The sequence below is a fragment of the Protopterus annectens genome, chromosome 9.part0 (genome assembly GCF_019279795.1).
Source record: "Protopterus annectens isolate FY-2018-M chromosome 9.part0, PAN1.0, whole genome shotgun sequence".
Classification (NCBI taxonomy): domain Eukaryota; kingdom Metazoa; phylum Chordata; order Ceratodontiformes; family Protopteridae; genus Protopterus; species Protopterus annectens.
In genome coordinates, this window is record NC_056743.1 from 40,966,856 (window position 1) to 40,979,773 (window position 12,918).

Sequence of the window (12,918 nt, forward strand, 5' to 3'; positions counted from 1 at the left end):
CTGTTCCGTTGACACCAAGGAAACAACCTAGAGTCCTGATTAACAGACAACTAATGCAGTTGTTACAACTGATTGACATAAATAGGAAACTGTAATTCAAACTTAAAAAAATGGACAATACGTGCATGGAATATGCTTGATTCTGGCCTGTGTAATGAATGAAAAATCTTATAATATAGGATTAGTGAACTCAGCTCAGGAGTTGAGGCTTTGCTTTCTGTCCTGAAATTTGTCCCCTAAACAAAGAGAATCTAGAGCTACAATATTTGTTACATCAGCTGCCCACATATTCCATGTATCTATCTGTTTGTGTGTGTGTGTGTGTGTGTGTGTGTGTGTGTGTGTGTGTGTGTGTGTGTGTGTGTGTGTGTGTGTGTGCGCATGTGTGTGTGAGTGTGTGTGTGTGTGTGTGTGTGTGTGTGTGTGTGTGTGTGTGTGTGTGTGTGTGTGTGTGTGTGTGTGTGCAATACGTGTGTGTGTGTGTGTGTGTGTGTGTGTGTGTGTGTGTGTGTGTGTGTGTGTGTGTGTGTGTGTGTGTGATGCGTGAATGCATGTGTACATGCTGGTATATGTCTATGTGCATGTGTGTGTGAGTGAGTGCTTGTGTACATGCATGCATGTGTGCAATATGTGGAGTCTGAGGTAAAATACATTAAATATATGATACTGTATGCTTGAGGAATACATTGTCTGATGTACCTTGTACTACTAATGAACAGAGGCAGCTCCTAAATGTTTTAATTCAATGCACGAGTCCCCTCAAATTATGTATGACATGATTCTAGTTATTCTCACTAGGGGTAGTATACAATTATCAACCATAAGGATGGTTAAGGTCAATCTAATATTAAACCGGATAGGTTAATTTGAGCACCAAAAATGGAAATTGGCTAGACTTAAAATGGCCCATAAGGGCAGTTAGGCTAGTAGTTACCTATGAACCTGTGGGGAGCATAGCCATGAAAAAAGATTTTCTGTATCCCAAAGTACAAGATATTTCATCTTCTATAACTGATATACTCCATTTATCTAGTTTTTCATTTTGTTTGCATTCCTTTCTATTCATTTTAGTGATTGCTGGTTTTAACTGTTTTTATTTATTTATTTTGTGTGTGTGTGGGGATGCAGTTGCAGTGGTGTCCTTTGGTTTTCTAAATGTGTAGGGTGTAATGACTATTCCAGTTTGGTTTACCTTAGTATAGGTGCATATGACTGTCATTGTCTAAAACAAGTTGTTTGAATATTGGATGGTGTTTTCATACATGCAGTTATTTTTGGTTGCTGTGCTGTGGTTGATGTGTATTGTGAAATATTAGTGCATTTTATATGTTTTTATGGGTTTCTGACACTAATTTCTTGCATTCTAATTGGCTGGGTTTTTTTTTAGCTTTTCTTACTGCGTTATGTTTTGTTGACATATTTATGTGTTTTTAGATAAGTTGAGTTGCAGAATGCTTAGTTCATTGGTTAGTAGGAAGTATTTTGGTCTGTTTATTATATTACTCAATCAAACAATACAATTATTAAATCAAGTCACCAAAAATAAGTGAAAAATAAAACTTTGTCACATCTAGTACTTCAGCACCATGCCTTCAAGGACTTTTAAAGGAAGAAATTAATACATTTTTAAAATAAAAACAAACATCTAGTCATGAATTAATTAACCAATGAATATTCTCTGATGAGTTATTAAACCAAATGGGTGTAAAGAATTTAACTTAAAATTAATTTAGATTCCATTTTAATAAAATATTTACTGTTACATCATCACTTCTGCCTCGCCAAATGACATATAACAAAATACATAATTTTATTAATTTTAAATTTCTTTGATATATTTTTACTACAAGTTTTGCAATAACACTTTATAACTTATTTTTTATATCAGTTTTGAATTCTTTGAGTTTTGATATAAATCATCTTTTAGTTTGACTAATATGACATAAACCCCACAAACATTTTATTACATATACTATATTTTTGGTTATAATCTGTGGTGGTGGTGCTGCGGTAGCGTTGTCACCTCACAGTACAGACGCTGACCAGTTTGACTCTCAGCTAGAGCGTCTTCTGCGTGGAGACATGCATGAATGGGTGTACCTTTGTTGAAGGTTGTGCATTAGGGCTGGCAATTCAGCACGTAAAAATCAACTGCCAATCATTAGCGGACCGGAGTTCCGCTGTGGTGACCCCTAACCGGGAAAAGCCAAAAGACACAACAACAACAACTATATTTTTGGTTATATACGTATAACATATTGCAAATTGTGTCATCTTTCCTATATATTCAGTCTTACTAATTATAAAACTATACATACTGTGGGATCCGCAGGGAAATGTCTGTGAAAACATGTTATTTTTTTACTATTTAATGTATGTTGTTGTGTCTTTTGGCTTTTTCCTGGCTAGGGGTCGCCACAGCGGAACTCCGGTCCGCTAATAATTGGTAGTTGATTTTTACGTGCCGAGTTACCATGTATATGTGCTTTAAAATAGCTATGTACTAGAATGTAATTCAAATTATGTCCTCTTTTATAGGATATTACAAATCTGTATCATTCATTACATCTGCTAATAGACTGGAATGATCCTTAAGCAGAATAACTATAATTTTGTTAAAGACTGTATGTTCTGTTACAAAATAAATATCCTTTCTACTAGTTTTTTCACCCAACCTTTTGCCATCATATTCCTGCCCTTCTGTATTTAAACTATCCTTTCTACAAAAGGTGAACCCATAGCTGCACCATGGATTTAGAGATACTAGTTACCATCAAACCAAAATCATTATTTTAAGGCTAAACTATATTAAATCTAAAAAATCTAAAATATAATCTGCTGATGGGTAATCTAAAAACTTTAAAAGTGCTTGTAAACAAAACTTCCCCAGTATAGTTGTATATAAGTTCTGTACTTTTAGAGCAAGTAAATAATAATTAGGCTGTCATTTCAAATGTAGCCATTTATTCATTAAATATGGGGACTCACTAATATGATACTGTAGACTTAAAGTCTGTAACCATTATCATCAGCTGCTATTTGCCCATTTTTGTACATGGGGTTGAGCTGCCATGTCAATTGTTGCCCTCTCTCTCAATTTAGTGCCACTCTCTTACGTTCTTCGACACTCATGTCTGACTGTCGCAGGTGTTTTCTCACACAATCCATCCATCTCTTTTCTGGACATCATTTTTCCTCTTGCCTACTTCCTATCTGTCCCAAATCTTCTTCACCAAATTGTCTTCTGCTTTTCTGTACATATGTCCAAACCACCATAATCTGTTCTGTTTGACCTTTGCAATTGAATTAACAGAACTGAGTTCAAAACCTTCCTATCTTTCTCTAAAAACTGTCACAAGCAGAAACAGTGGGCTTAACTGGTGGGTTCATAAATTCATTATGTGGCTTTAGGAAACAGTAAAAACAAGGAATCCTAGGATTAGTCACATTTAACCAGTATCTTTTTCTCTCAGTTAAAATTCCTAACCTCACTACCTTCTCTAGTAAGACGTATAGTTCTTTTTTTACTTTTGACAGTTTTCATTACTTGACATTTAATAAACTTTCTATCATCAAATGTTGCTTGCACATTTTATAATATTGTTCAATATTCAGCAGCAGCACATTACCACCATTATCTATAGTGTTGAAAGGTTTTAAATCCTTATCATTGTTTCTCATTTCAATTATAACAGATATTCCTCATATTAAAATTATAAAATATTTCAAATAAACTAAACTGTAACACACCCAGAAATGTTTTACTTTGATTAGTACAAGAAGGTATGAAAGAACTTTTCCCATCGGGAACTAATTTACCAAAGTTACTTGATTCTTACTTCTCACAACTATCACATGGCGAAGGAATCGGTTAAATCACTAGCAGTAAACTATCATCATTAAACATCTAAAATAAAGAAATACACCTTCGAATTTAATTTTCTAATAAGTGCAAACAACTACTTTTCCAGAACATTCCACCTTGGTAAGTTGATGGGAATGAACTTTAAACTAAGATGTAAAACTGATTTTAGCAGGATCAGAAATATGAACACCCAAAAGATTAATCAATGCATTATCAATAGTCACAAAGTCTTTTTGATAAATTCAATTTTTCCAAAAATATCAGCTGTACAATAAACCATCCACTATGTCATCTTCAAAATGAACCAAACAATTATGAGAAAAGTCTGTTGAGAAACAGTTAATTTTTTATTTAGATCCGTTTTTCCAGTAACGCATAAAAACAGTCATTTATTAAATGCCATACACTTTTCACAATCATTAACATCATTGTTTACTGGACATGCCTTCATCCTACTTGAGTCTTTTGTACCTGTTGTTTTCGGCATTAAATCCAGCACTTCCTTAAAGGGGGAAACCTTTTTTCTCTCCACAAAAATTGCATTTTGGTCTACAGTCTTCATGCACTTCTGCATCAGTCACAGTCTCTAAAATCTATCCCATTTCATCAGGAGTGCCACTCCATTCTGAGCTCATATTGACACTGTTTCTCTATCTGTTTCCATTCCACTGTTTACCTTCACATTTTCTCCATAGGAATGCTAATTTTGTAATCTCACAACTCCCTGTCCAATTTTCTTAATTTCAACAAACTATTTTATTTTACTATCAAATTGTTTTACGACAGCTTGTGTTTGAGAAATTGTGAACTTTCCTAGCATTTGTTTATGTAATTAATTTATCTCTGAGTCAGTTTTAATTTTCTATCCCTTTCAGTACAAATATTTAGCCCATCTGTAGCACAGTGGTGGGCTGCTGCCATCCAGAATTTGTTAAAAGCACAGACAGCTGGATCGTTCACGGCAAATAATGGGCTCAGACTCTTAGGTACCCAAAGTCCCATCAGAGTTATATTCTAATATTTGCACTTTTTAACATTATAATGTCAAAAATGCCTTTGTTTCAACTGTCATTAATTTGTGATTTGTGTTGTCGCTCATTGCCTCTTATTGCTTCTGGTGTTTCCATACTTGAAAAAGGATGTAAACTGTGGAAGGGATCACCGTACTTTCATTTTGTTTCTTAACCGTATTGTTTATCTCCAAATTATATCTCAAAGAATTCATTTCACCGCCTGCATTAATCCTCATTATTCCTCATCTGACACAATAAAATCATACACATTTGTTTCGCTGTTACTCCCAGAAGTAATTTAGGAAATCCATCCAATAAGTTAATATCAATGCCATTTGCCACGAACAAATAATATTATTTTAACCACTCAAATAAAAATACAATTATTGAAACAACTTACCAAAAATCAGCGAAAAATGTTTTATTCCTGTGTAGTGCTTCAGCACAATGCCTTCAAGGACTGTTAAAACAAGAATCTAATAAAACAGAAAAATAACATCCATTCATAAATTAATCAGTCAATCAACATTCTCCAATTAACCTTAAAGACTAACTGGTTGTATAGCATTAAACTGCCTTATTATTTTTGATTCCCTTTTTAATAAAATATTTTTTTACTGTTTTGTAGGCTTTTGAGATAGAGAGTTAGATGCTTTGTTGATTGGTTGGTTAGTATGGAGTATTTTGGTTTCTTGTATGTTTACCTACTTTGCTTTTTTATCCAGTGAAATGAACAGGAGAGATTTTATGCTTGTCTCAAGTAATTTTAATATTATATAAGTTTGCATTTTTAAACATGGTACAACCAACCAGAGACCAATAAAAGTTTGCAAAAACACACACAGATTATGTGATGAACATACATGTGGAAAAACAAGAAATGAGAAGAGAAAATACTGAATTTGGCTTTAAAATATGAACATTTGCAGTAAAAATGCACTAGGCATGTACAATAACAAGAAACCCCTGCTGTTAAACATGGAGTGCAACAGTACTTCAATGTCCCTTTAAAGGTCTAAAGTATTCTGTATCCAAACGGTTGGGAGATGTTCAGAATGCAGCATACACTGTTATGCAGTGGCAAATAGTGTGCAGCACTTAGCTGGAAGCAGCCCAGTGCTAATTAGGTGTGCAGTTGTGTCACCATAGCACTGTTGTGCTGGGGAGCAGGGCTGCATAATGAGACTTTGCAGCCACAATGACATCAGTAAACATGCATGGTCATCTGATCCATTGGAATGCATCTGTCATGTGGCATGTCTGATGCTGTGCGTGTTCACATTTCCATATAAGGGCCAGACTGCAACGTTTTGGGTCAGTTCATCATATTAATCAGCAGAACATGTGATAGTGAAGGTAGAAAGAGGGAGGAGCAAGCAGAAGGACACAAAGAAAGGCAATGTGAAAGGAAGATAGGAGGTGAGAGGATGGAGGTTACAGGGAAGAAAGCACGGGGCACATAAACAGTACAGAGTAAGACTAACACATGGGGCAACAGTGGATACAGACAGACAGAGACAACTGGTAAGGAGTAAGATTGGACTACAAGCAGAGACAGGGAATGACACATAAGGAAGGGGAACAGACTGAAGGGAGATTTGGGATGGGGGACAGGCATGGAGAGTCCGCCTAACTGGCCCAGAGGGGAAGAACTCTAGATGTCAGTAACCTCCATCAGTAACACTATGGTCAGGTGCTATCTCTGGTGTCATAATGGATGGGGTTGGCTAGCCATGTGACTCAAGCAGCCATCAAGGACATACTCTAGGGTACCAGTGTTGGCATCCAGTCACTGATCCACCTTTGTCCTTAAAACCTGCTGCACTTACCAGCAGATGATCCAATAGGACCCCTCTAGATCACTTTCAGAGTAGGAGCCTTTGAATTGTCCTGAGAAGTAGCCACCAATGCCATCAGCAAACTCTCTGAGGCAACTTTCACAGGGAAACCTTTATTACACTGCAGAGAGGCAGGGACAGGCCTAGGGACTACAGGGAATCTAGTGGCATGCATAGTGGTTTGTACAAAGCATTGCAGCCACCACCTAGCAACTGCCACAACCATGGCTTAGGGCTGTTGTATGTTTGGCTAGGAACTAGCCATGTTTGCAACTCTGGTGATGGGGAGCCATTGTGCCCCTCACTGGATTTCCCAGTAGGAAAAATGAAAAACATAGAAACAAATGCAACAAAGTAGTGTATGCACCTGGTACTTTATTAAACCAGAATAGTACAAACAGCAGTAAACTCTTACCTCACTGTTGGGGGGGGGGGTCAGTCCTCCTTAAGCAGGCCATTCTGTTAGCTGCAATATCCTCAACTGTTTTAAAATATAAAATAAATACCGATCAGTATAGCATATCCCTGACAACAGGTGCCAGTTACAACTAGATGTAATAGGCTCAATATTTAATGCCAAACCAAGAAGAAATTGTTTATAATAATAAGGTGGCTCTGTCTCCCTAACCTCTGCTTCCCACTGGTGGAGCAGGTCTAGGTGATACTTTTACATGTCAGTGTACTTGTTCCTGCGATGCTCATCATATTGAGTGATGTCAGTGGTATCACTCAGTGCCATGGCAACCTGGTACCAGGCATCTGCTTTATACAGGTTCTCTTACACCCCCATACAGGTGCTCCATATAGTCCCAGTGCAGCAAGTAGAAGAAAATTGTGCTTTCCTGGCTGCACCAAGAAGAAACTCTGAATTGAGCACCTAAGGAGGCCATGTCCACTCTGCAGGTCAGAATAAAGAGAAAATGGTAGACCAGTGACCATAACTGCATAGACTGGACACTACTTGACACACATTGTTTGGCAGTGTGGTGGTGCAATACAGAGACATCAGTGTGACTATGTTCCATGGGTATACAGTGTATGTGACCTTCCAACCTAGGAGTGGGAAGCACACCTGCCATTTGTCTGTAGTTTAGATGGATGCCTCTAATTTGTTCTAAACATTAACTCCACCCCTTCTAAATTTTGGAATTGCTTTAAAAATTTTGAAGTTAATAATATTAGCATTTAAAAAGTGTTTAACTTTCAAAGATCAGTCGCCTGTTGGACTGCATCATGCATGAGGATTGTGCAATGAGAATGGAAATTAATGGATCAAAATGAAGGAGCTCAAGAAAAAGTATCCCTGTTTTGAGGCCTTTTCCCGAATTATTGTTCAGCATTTCAGTGTTTCAATGAATATAGTTTGTGAACCTAATACAGGCCTTCTTTTAATACAGGATAAAATGCCATTACACCTAACCAGACTTCTCAATGGCAAGGCAGTAAGATGCTACTATCTTCTTACTCTGTTGTGAAATGCAGTAAGAAGAAAATCTGAGTTTGTTCTGGATACATTCACTAATTTATTAATATTCATAGTCTTTGTATGGGGAGATCTAAATGAAATCCCTAGAGCAGCACCAGATAAATCATTGCTCTTACTCTTATGAATGTGAATTAAGTCCCCTTTACCAGTCTATAAGGACAGCCTTTTAAGTCGTTCCATATATGCCACAATATTTTTTTTTATAGATTTGGCCATAACTCTAGAGGAAACTTAAGACGTTTGGATAGGGAAGAGATGGGCATCGTAGTACTTACTGTGGCCGATAATACAGTACATTATAGCTGTGATTCATAAACAACACCACTAAATTACTTCAGTAACATAATTGCTGCACAATGAGGCCTGTTTTTGCAGGATAAAAAATGTGGTCATTATATTGTGAGGGGCTGCATTATGGCGAGCAACTTAGGGATCAGAATATAGTGGATAACAGACTGTACTGCCATACAGGTAGACTGAACGCAGACAGGACAACTGGTAATAGCCCTAAGCACCTTAGTGACCACCTAAGGAGGGCATGGAGGTAATATGGACAGTAATAGAGCAGGTGAGTCCATGGCATGGTGCAGCACAGGGCATGACAAGGGACTGACATACTGTTGTGGAGCATCATCTACCAGTAAACAAAGATCGGGGGGGAACAGGTTGCAGTCCTACTGGGGGAGGGAGATCAACTTGATAGGTAAACAGGGAACAAGATCAGGAGATGTTGCTGTCCTGTTGTATAGGGTTTGCAACAGTATACCATGTGCACATGGACTGCAAGACATGCTAAGGTGGGATTTAAGACAGCAACAAAGATAACCAGTCCAACAAATAAAGGATTCACTGCAACCAAAATAATCACAAATCCACAGTAGTTCAGTGCATCCAACAAGGTTTCAGGCATAAAAAGTCAAACTCTCATGTAGATAAAAATCTTCTTTAATAAAACACCAGAATAACCACAGATAAGCGCTTTTGCCTGTCGAACTGAGAATTTAGTATATTTAGCCAAATGTGTGGACTGTACATCTTTCTACATAGGTAAGACCACCCAGAAGCTCAAAGAGAGGGTATTGCAATACCTGGGAGACATAAGGAATAAAAAGATCTTAAATGGTCTCTATAAGCACATTAAGGACAATGAGGGCCATTCCTTTAGGTTTACAGCAGTGGATATTGTTCACAATGACCCCAGGGGAGGTGATTTAAACAGCAAAGTAGAATATAAGAAGATAAATTGGATAGCAGCTTTGCAGACACACAGACCCCCTGGCCTGAACTGCACTATACCTTTAAAACCAGCTCTGAAAGCTAGACCTCTGTATCATTAATGAGGATGTATGTGATTGGTTAAATGTTTTTTAAATACCTGGATAGTTACTCTTGTTTCTTGTAGTAGGATCTGATGAAGCATTGTTGCGAAAGTGCTTATCCCGTGGTTATTCTGGTGTTTTATTAAAGAAGATTTTTATTTACATGAGAGTTTGACTTTTTATGCCTGAAACCTTGTTGGATGCACTGAATTACTGTAGGATATAAGACCTCCACTCAATTTGGCCCAAACTCTGCTGTCCTCATAGTTCCAAACAGACAGCAAGCATTGTTAACATGTCCACTATAGCCACACAATGGGTTAGTGTTGTCCACTACAGCCAGACAATGGGTCAGTGTTGTAATGGTGACAACATAGTACTACAAATACCTATGGCCTTCAGATTGGAGCTAAGGATAGTACCAAGACAATTGACAACTGACATGGATAGTCATGCTTGTTCCGCTTCAATCCTCCACTGAGCCACATATGGAACTAAAGGAATGACAAAGGCAGGAAAAGTTCACCAGAGGTGCTAGTACAGGCCCTATGCACACAAGACATATGCAACTTTGAGAAGGAACTATATGTAGCATATGGACTGGCACAGGACTTCAGTGCAAGGGGATGGCCATACTAGGATGAAACTACAGGTATCTTACTGCATGCCAAGACCAAGGCACATGAAATTACCAGAGACAAGTTCACCATTGGGGTGGACCACCAACACAAAGACATCTCATGGGGGTGGAGAAATGCAGGATATCCCCCAGTGAGGAAGGTGATAGAACCCTTTACCTAGAGGTGGCCTAGCTATAGGAGCTGGGCTGGTAGTGGATGCATGAGGTTGGTATTAGCATGTTTCCATTACTGTATGGCAACTGTGAATGGTTTACTTCTCAAACTCTTATGCATATTTGTCATACAGAGTTATTGGGACTGCAGCACTGACAACCTACACCACAAGGTATGTATGTACCAATAGGCTATGTAAACAACACTCTGTGTGCCTCATGGTGCTGGATGCAGTACTGTGATTCAGCATTGCCACAGGTATATTATCTGTATGCATTCACAGGATTCACTAGTAGAGGGCCTAAAACAAGTCTGAGCATGCCTTTAGTCATTGAGTCAGTGGTGGCTTACAATGATGCCATCATGCATATGGTAGTATTGTTAGCAGTGCTGACAGTGGAGGGAATACTCACATCATGGTGGTGGAGGAGCAAGATGAACCTGCGATATCCCCTACATTAGTGCTGGACATCCCAATTAAATGCATCACACTCCTTAGACCTAACATTAGCAACACTACCTGTGGATGTTTATGGGGCCATGGGCACCATATTTCTGCCAAACCACTTAGGAGCCTCATCACAGTTCCATACATGCTGCCAATGTAGTACACTCTCTAATGGACAGGATGCCTCCAATCCAGGAGCTGTAGTGTCATACAGTACACCCATCCAGAATTCAACTGATGGAAACACCACCCATGCCCCTCCTGTCATTGTTATGGAAACACTACCTATGCCCCTCCTACCAGTGTTATGGAAACATCACCCATGTCTCTTCTACCAGTGTTAGCACTGCTGTCCCATATCACTTTGCCTTAACCAAATTTTGCAGATTATGATGACTGCTCTGCCTATCCTTGTAGCCTGTAGGGGTATGGTGATATCTGATGCAAAGCATGACCAATTAGTGCACTGCATGGTCTGAGAGTATTATTCATAGATCAGTTTTGTTTCAGTGTTGTCCTTGTTGTGGTTCATCATTGTAGACCAGATGCTACCTCTGTGGCAGTGCCACAATGTATTACTCCCATCTGCACCTCTTATGATGTACCTCTGCAGCAGGGTCCTCTGATGACTCCTCCTTCATTGCTACCACAGGTTTGTGGGCCGCAGTACAGTGCCACCACAATGCAACTGCTGCTGTTCCTGTAATACCATGTTGTGTAGCATGGCGCAGATCATAAATATCTTGCTGTAGGACTCCAAAACATACTGCAGTGCACCACCAGATATAGTCCAGAAACAGATGCAGGCATTCATAAGTGCAAATATTCAAAGACATTATGTGCCTACAGTAGTGTGGTGTTATACACCACCTCAACTATGATCTGAAGGCTGCAGAAGGAGGTCATAGATTATAGTTCTAAGGCATATCCTGCATCATCTACATTAAAACTGTAGATAAGGATCATAGCTTGTGTTTCCAAGGCATATCCATTATCACCTGCATCAGGACTGCAGATAGGGTTGACAGGTCATGGGTTCAAGACATGTACTGCAACACATGCATCACACAGTGATACATACCATTATGAGTGACCTTCTTTCTACATTCATAGGACCAGCATAGAGAACTCTATGAGAAGAATTTTGTACACCTACTGACCAGATGACCCTGTGCAAAGTCACCACATGCAAAACACTGGTATAGGTCACATGTATGTCAAATGTAAGAATCAGACATGAACACTTGGCCATCGTTGACTAAAGATCTATGCAAATCCCTAACTGGACTGTTTTTTTCTCTAGAAAGAGGGTTTTATTTACTTTTCTAAGTTCGGGTGAGTAAACAGCAGTCAGGATCCAACATTATGGACAGTTATCCTTATTCCTAATCCTTTAAATGTAGGAATAACAGAAACATGTCAGTGTTGAATATAGGAATTGCATGAATATGTATGGCAAATGTAGGAACCATAGGAACTGCTGGGATGGCACATAGGCGTGTTGTATGTACTACTCTGTGTGATGTAGGAACCACAGGAACTGCTTGGATTGAAAATAGGTATATTGTATGTACTACTCTGTGTGATGTAGGAACCACAAGAACTGCTTGGATGGCAGATAGGTGTATTGTATGTACTACTCTGTGTAATGTAGGAACCACATAAACTGCTTGTATGGGGCATAGGCTTATTGTATGTACTACTCTGTGTGATGTAGGAACCACAGGAACTGCTTGGATGGCACATAGGCATATTGTATGTACTACTCTGTGTGATGTAGGAACCACAGGAACTGCTTGGATGGCACATAGGCATATTGTATGTACTACTCTGTGTGATGTAGGAACCACAGGAACTGCTTGGATGGCACATAGGCATATTGTATGTACTACTCTGTGTGATGTAGGAACCACAGGAACTGCTTGGATGTCACATAGACATATTGTATGTACTACTCTGTGTGATGTAGGAACCACAGGAACTGCTTGGATGGCACATAGGCATATTGTATGTACTACTCTGTGTGATGTAGGAACCACAGGAACTGCTTGGATGGCACATAGGCATATTGTATGTACTACTCTGTGTGATGTAGGAACCACAGGAACTGCTTGGATGGCACATAGGCATATTGTATGTACTACTCTGTGTGATG